General features: G+C 41.4%; 1 long non-coding RNA gene across 1 annotated transcript; it reads left to right on the top strand.

Moving 5' to 3' along the window:
* The first annotated feature begins 751 nt into the window (after positions 1-751).
* LOC145457079 (uncharacterized) lies at positions 752-2449 on the top strand. The gene is made up of 3 exons (XR_013920774.1): positions 752-1144; positions 1452-1535; positions 2347-2449. It is a non-coding gene; the product is annotated as an uncharacterized LOC145457079 (long non-coding RNA).
* The last annotated feature ends 3694 nt before the right edge of the window (positions 2450-6143 follow it).

The following is a 6143-nucleotide window of genomic DNA, read 5'->3' as shown; positions in this document are numbered from 1 at the left end:
CGCGAAAGTACGACGTGCGACAGATGCCTATACCTAAAAGTACGATGTGCCAACACGAGTTTTCAATACGATATGCGACAGATGCCTATACCTGAAAGTACGATGTGCGAGCGCACCCATAAGAACGCATTACGATGTGCGACCGAGAGGGGGGGTCCAAAAGTACGATGTGCCACCACGAGTTTTCCATACGATGTGCGACCGCACCCATAAGAGCCCATTACGAATCGCGAGCGATCTATATAACTACTTACGCGTTTAGTTTGTTGCATTCATGGTTCTAACAAATTCACCGTATTCCGAGTCACTACGAGTCCACTCGACTGACTCGAGACATTCTCATTTTGCCATCGAGTTAGCCCGAGTCTGAGTAATTCTAAGAAAGGTCGCGTCCAAGTCCATTTCACAAATATCTGACACGAATCGTCTAAGGGTCAGGTTTTGTCATCATGGGATGGAAATGTCGCGAAATAGTGAATCGTCCACTGTGTGGTAGCGTTTGCAATTGATGTGATACTGAAGTTTGATGAATAGTTTCCGGCTTTCGGAGCAATTTAAGAGGGAATTTTCACTTTATAACCTGAAAAGATATATGTGACAATTACATATCGTCAAATTATTAAAAATCTAAAATGTCGTCGCGGGCCGCACAAAATGCCCTGGCGGGCCGCGTGTTTGAGACCTCTGTTCTAAATTGATATCATGTTATGGTAACCAAATCAAGTCAGCGGTCATGCCAGCGGTTATAGTTTACTTATAGCTAGTAGCTTCACAGGCCCCAAAACGTTGACGATGGCATACCAATAAACAAAATTATCACCTCACCCCATCAGGCAGGACATGGTAATTGGTTATACTCTCATTTTTCACATGGCAATTTCTGCCAGGATCGCTCGAAAAACATGGTCACAATAATAATATTTCAGGTGGCATTGCTATATACTACATCACCCTAGGATGAGTGTTATTTAAAATAGATTTTTCGATCGCAAGGCCGTTAAACCGTCATAATGCATGTAACATTGCCATAGAAGTAATACCACTTAGCATATCGAATCACGCGAAATGGCGCTTATCTTCCAGACCATGATCTGCGGTCTTATTGTCGCAGCGATGACAACGGTTTCCACGGCCTCCTACATGCGTGAGTATTTGGAGAAGTATTTGGCGATAATTACACATTTATATTCCATCTGCCATCACGACCGACGACCAAGTCGATCTGCCCATTGTTTTACAAAGCCTTGAATATGAATTCTTTCACCTACTAGTGATATATCTGACTAGGTATTAAATGACCTAGAGATTACAGCTCTAACCGCGGCCATTGGCCATTAATGCATTGTGAAATCCATGTTGCCTATAGATGCCTCAGACTAGATTAAAAGCGGCCAAGGATTCCCGAATTACGCAAAATATCCTCTATTTATATTTTCTGCTCTGCTTTCCAGCTTGCTTTAAGAGTGACGAGTGTCCCGGCATTTCGATCTGCCACTCTAATAGGTGCTCTTACCCAGCAGTCTGCAATTGATGAGGTAAGTTGTAATGAGACGCGTTGTGAACTTCGTGTAACCTGGTGATGGGTATTGGCGAGAGAGAGAGTTGGTTTATTTCGTCGATTATGAAAAAAAAAACAGCAGGCGATGTTAATAACCAAGCAAGTTAAGAAGTGAGATAATTCGTAAATGCCAAACTGATATTAGATGGTACCGACAGGAAGACCGGATATAACTGAATAAGTTTTCAAGGCTGGAGTCACCCGTGCAATTGTACATATTTAGATGTAAGTGCAGTCGTGGGCGTTCTATCTTAGTGGTGGCCAACCTTCTTGCTATTCAAGGCCGCATTTCCATTACTGATGTAGCCTACGGCCGCATTCGAGGGTCGAAATGAATAATTTAACACAAAATACCCAAGTTAAACTGACCATAGCTATTTCCAATGAACTCCAGATTAATCTATATATTCATATGAGCTCACTATACGCATCGAAACCGCGAGTGGTGATGCAATGGAATTCGCTTTAATCGCGCCAAGCGCGAAGAAAATATCAGGATATATCAGAATCTCACAAATTTTTGGTAGTCAATTCGCAAATTCGATTTACATGTCGATGGCTGTCAACAGATACTAATTGAATTACGTGTCGACAGCCGCAAAAATCTCTTTCTACGGCCGCAGGTTGGCAACACCTGTTTTATCTATATGCATGAAATTATACAATAGTTTATATGCCGTGTATAAAAATACATATCGACGTCTCGCAAAACAATGATGATATGAATGTAATATGTTATAACTAAACAGTGAATTCAATGCTTTCTCTAACTAAACTTTTTTCTGCAGATTGACAAATACTGAATGGACGTACGATGATTACGGTATACGGCGAAATTGGTATTTGTTGTCTGAATTCATCGTTTTCACAATAAATTCATAAAAGCCAGTACATACCAGATTGTTGCAGTTAAGGTAGAGTCGAAGCCTGGTTGGCAGTGGTTTGACGGCCTACTGTTGTACAGTACATGGAGGCACATATACTTTCTGCAGATATATTCCCGCAGCACTCCGACTCCAAAAATCCCTCGCTGGATGTTGAGTTTTATATAGGTTCGTTCTCGCCATCCGATATGCGTGAACGGTGATCTACAAAAGGTGGGGAACGAATGTAAGGTGTGCTGAGCCGTCAGGTGTAAAATAATCATAGATGTCGAAATGATATGTACTCAAATCAAACAATGAATATCCTGTGTGCCAGATTTAACAAAATGATGCTGACAGTGGAGGCCACGATTTGATCCACGATATTAGCAAGTTCCGAAGCTTCGAAGGATATTTGAGGTTATCCTCCCCTATATGCAGCTGTGCTCATATCGTCCTTCCAAAAAAGTCCAGATAAAGACCAGACCCAGGACGCATTCAAGAAGGGAAATGAACGATGTAAGGACGCGTAAAGCAAGAAAGATCAATACCGGACAAAGTTAGATCGGGCATTAGGCTGACGTGGGTGCAAGATTGACAGACCGTTCAAGGTCGTTTCGGCATTTTCCTATCTGTTCATTACATCGCAATGTATATTTTGTCTAAAGCTGGTAATAATAATAAAACCGCCGATTGGGGCTTCTCCGAATTCGATTATCTAGATTTTGTGATATGAAAAAAATTCTTAGTAGTATAATGGATCAGTGGCAAGATAGCGTTACTAGGTATAGGGTCCATGGGCAATGTGACTGTTACGGGTATAGGGACCGGTAACAGGATAGAAGCCTCTATACCAGTGGTTCCCAACCAGGGAGGAATTCCCCCCTTGGGGGGAATTTTGCAACTTTTAGGGGGGAATTCGACTTTAGAATTGTAACGGAATACCCAAATTGTACATATTCGAACAGTCATTTAGTCAACCAGTTATATCCGAACGTATACTCCTTATGGCTGTTTTCTGATTGCTGAAAGTATGTTCAAATGCTATTTGAAATTTCTTTTTCACATACAAATCCCCCCACCCCTTTTTCAATTAGTTCAGATGTGCTGCAGGACAATTTTGTAGGCCAGCGACGGCCTCTCGATCAAATATGTCCTACGCGTGCCGAATCTATCACAACAAGGCCTCTATAGTGAAAGTATTTAACTTATATTTTCAAGTCAACATTTTCAGACTGTGACTAAATATTCCAACGTCATCGATTCAAGTCAGAGAGATCGCTAGCCTTGCTTTATTTTTAGTGAACAGCTACCCGATCGAAAAAAGACATGGTAAACTTGGTGTAATGTTGCCGAAACGTAATGGGTGTCCTAAATTTCAATGAGCTCCAGCAGGGAATCTGATCACGTGTATGTTATATATCAGGGCTGTAACCCAGTCAAGAGGCTCCGAGTCACAAGTCAATCTCACTTTCATAGTTTTGACTCGAGTCAAGTCGAGTCATTTTCAATTCACCATTGATTCAATTCCAAGTCACCGAGCAGCCGGTCGAATCCGAGTCATGGCATTATGACTCGAGTACGAGTCCAAGTCACACTCAAGTCAACACTGTTTGGTGATATTTAATGATTTGGATTTATGATATACTAATTTTCCTCACTTTGAGCAGTTGCATTGTCAAGTATCAGGATCAATAGACAAACTTCCAACAGGGTGGTCACTTTACTGTTCTTCGAAATTACAATGACCAGTCGGTCTTGGCCGTTTTATAGTTTTATAGTCATATGACTTGGTTCGAGTCATGCACAATGACTAGAGTCCAAGTCGAGTCAATACCCAGATTGTCTCGAGTCGAGTCGAGTCGTTTCCTTTCCGTATTTTGAGAAAATGACTCGATTCAAGTCGAGTTATCAGAAAATGGTGACCCGAGTCAAATTCGAGTCTGGTCAACCCTGCTATATATCAACGTACCACTATTGTTGGCCAAATGCATGCGCAAACTTGAGAAAAAAAATTCGCGAGACCAGTCAATTTATGGATACTGATTTTTCACAGCAGTTATATTAGCGATTGGTGCATGGTAAGCCGAAAACACAAATGGAAGTGTGGCGGTCTGTTGAGTCAAGCTTCCAGACTTTGTGTGATTGGGACCAAGACCATGGTTTTTGGAGGTCTACAAAGTGTTATTACAGCACTGCTAGAAACAAACACTCGGTACCGCCCGTCTTATTCTCTTAGTCAATAGGTGTTGTTTGCACGGTAAAAATGACCATTTTTAATCATGGGGCAGATTTATCCTAAGGGGGGAATTTCGGCTAAAATTTCGGCCAAGGGAGGCACGAGATGAAAAAGGTTGGGAACCACTGCTCTATACGATCGGTCGCAAGATAGTGTTGCAGGTATATGGATCGCTGGTGAGGTGGGCTTTCGGTCGCGAGATAATAATGAGCAAAAGCCTATATGATAGTTGTCAAGGTAATAATGATTTGGTTGTTAGTTTGACTCATTGCCAGTGCCAGTGGCGGCTCGTACTATAGAGCAACTGGGACATTGCCCCACCTAAAATTATTTTCAATACCAATGATTTACCATTTATAGACGCACAGCAATCAATATATACCGAAATCACGGCGAAAATCCCATCATTTTTGTTTTTCTTTTTGATAATTCTCGAAACATGGCATGTGTTGTCGTGACGGTGGTATTTAACACTGCGTCAAGTATCAGGGTTGCTACTCAGACATTAGGTTAATAATTTCGTTTCCGAAGTTGAGTGTGACATGCTATTCCGTCATGTATCACAAACAGAATTTACTTAAAAGCCGGTATTGGTCTCCATTGATTTTGACGATGTCTGATCCCGATATCGGTCATAACATTTATCACAGTAAGTCTTAATGTTAGTATCGAACGCTGTACCACGTTTTAGGTTTGTCACTGAACTATGTGGATGGTAATGTCGTTTTCTAAGTTGAGAGAGATCTGACTCGTCATTTACCGCTGACATATTTTACGCAAAACCGGTATTTGTCTCTATTGATTGGAAGGATGCTCCATACCTAGATCTGTCATGAGCTTTTGCACGGTGTGTCTTGATTTTAGTATCGAACGATATGTCAAGTCCCAAGGCTGACACTCAATGATTAGGACAGTAATTTCGATATCGAGGTCCGGTATGGTAGAGATGTGCGCTGATCTGACACTTACCTATACCTCATTGCGGACACTGTTGGTGTGCTAATGCTAACTTTTTTCCATACTGAGATAGGTGATGAGATGATGACATCATGGAACAGTTTACTAAGATTATATGTTTGCATTGAGATATTTACTCAATTTTATATTCTCTGATGTCAATTTCACCGTGAAATGTGGGCACTGGGCATTCAAGCCATTTGATTCCAACCCCCAGTCAAAGGCGATAGCCAGTTCGTTTCCGATGACAGTGACCAGCACACATCACCTAATCTGCATATTCCTCAATATATTTTACGCACAATTAGGCGTAGGTCTGTCTGTATTGATTTTGACAGTGTACCATACCGAAATGGGCTATGAAGCTACTTCTCGATGATGTCATATAACAGTTTACTAAGTTTACGGCTTTCGTTCACGCATTTATTCGGTAATAGATTTTCCAATGTCGATTTCGCAGCAGACTTCTAGACTGTAAGCCGTTTGTATTGTGTCACGGTCTCTAGTTTCAACACCAAAGTCTTCT

The sequence above is a fragment of the Botryllus schlosseri genome, chromosome 15 (assembly GCF_051294905.1).
Source record: "Botryllus schlosseri isolate E-star chromosome 15, Bs_hap1, whole genome shotgun sequence".
In the NCBI taxonomy this organism is placed as follows: Eukaryota; Metazoa; Chordata; class Ascidiacea; order Stolidobranchia; family Styelidae; genus Botryllus; species Botryllus schlosseri.
Note: the sequence above shows the minus strand (reverse complement) of the source record. Positions and strands in the feature narration are given on the sequence as shown.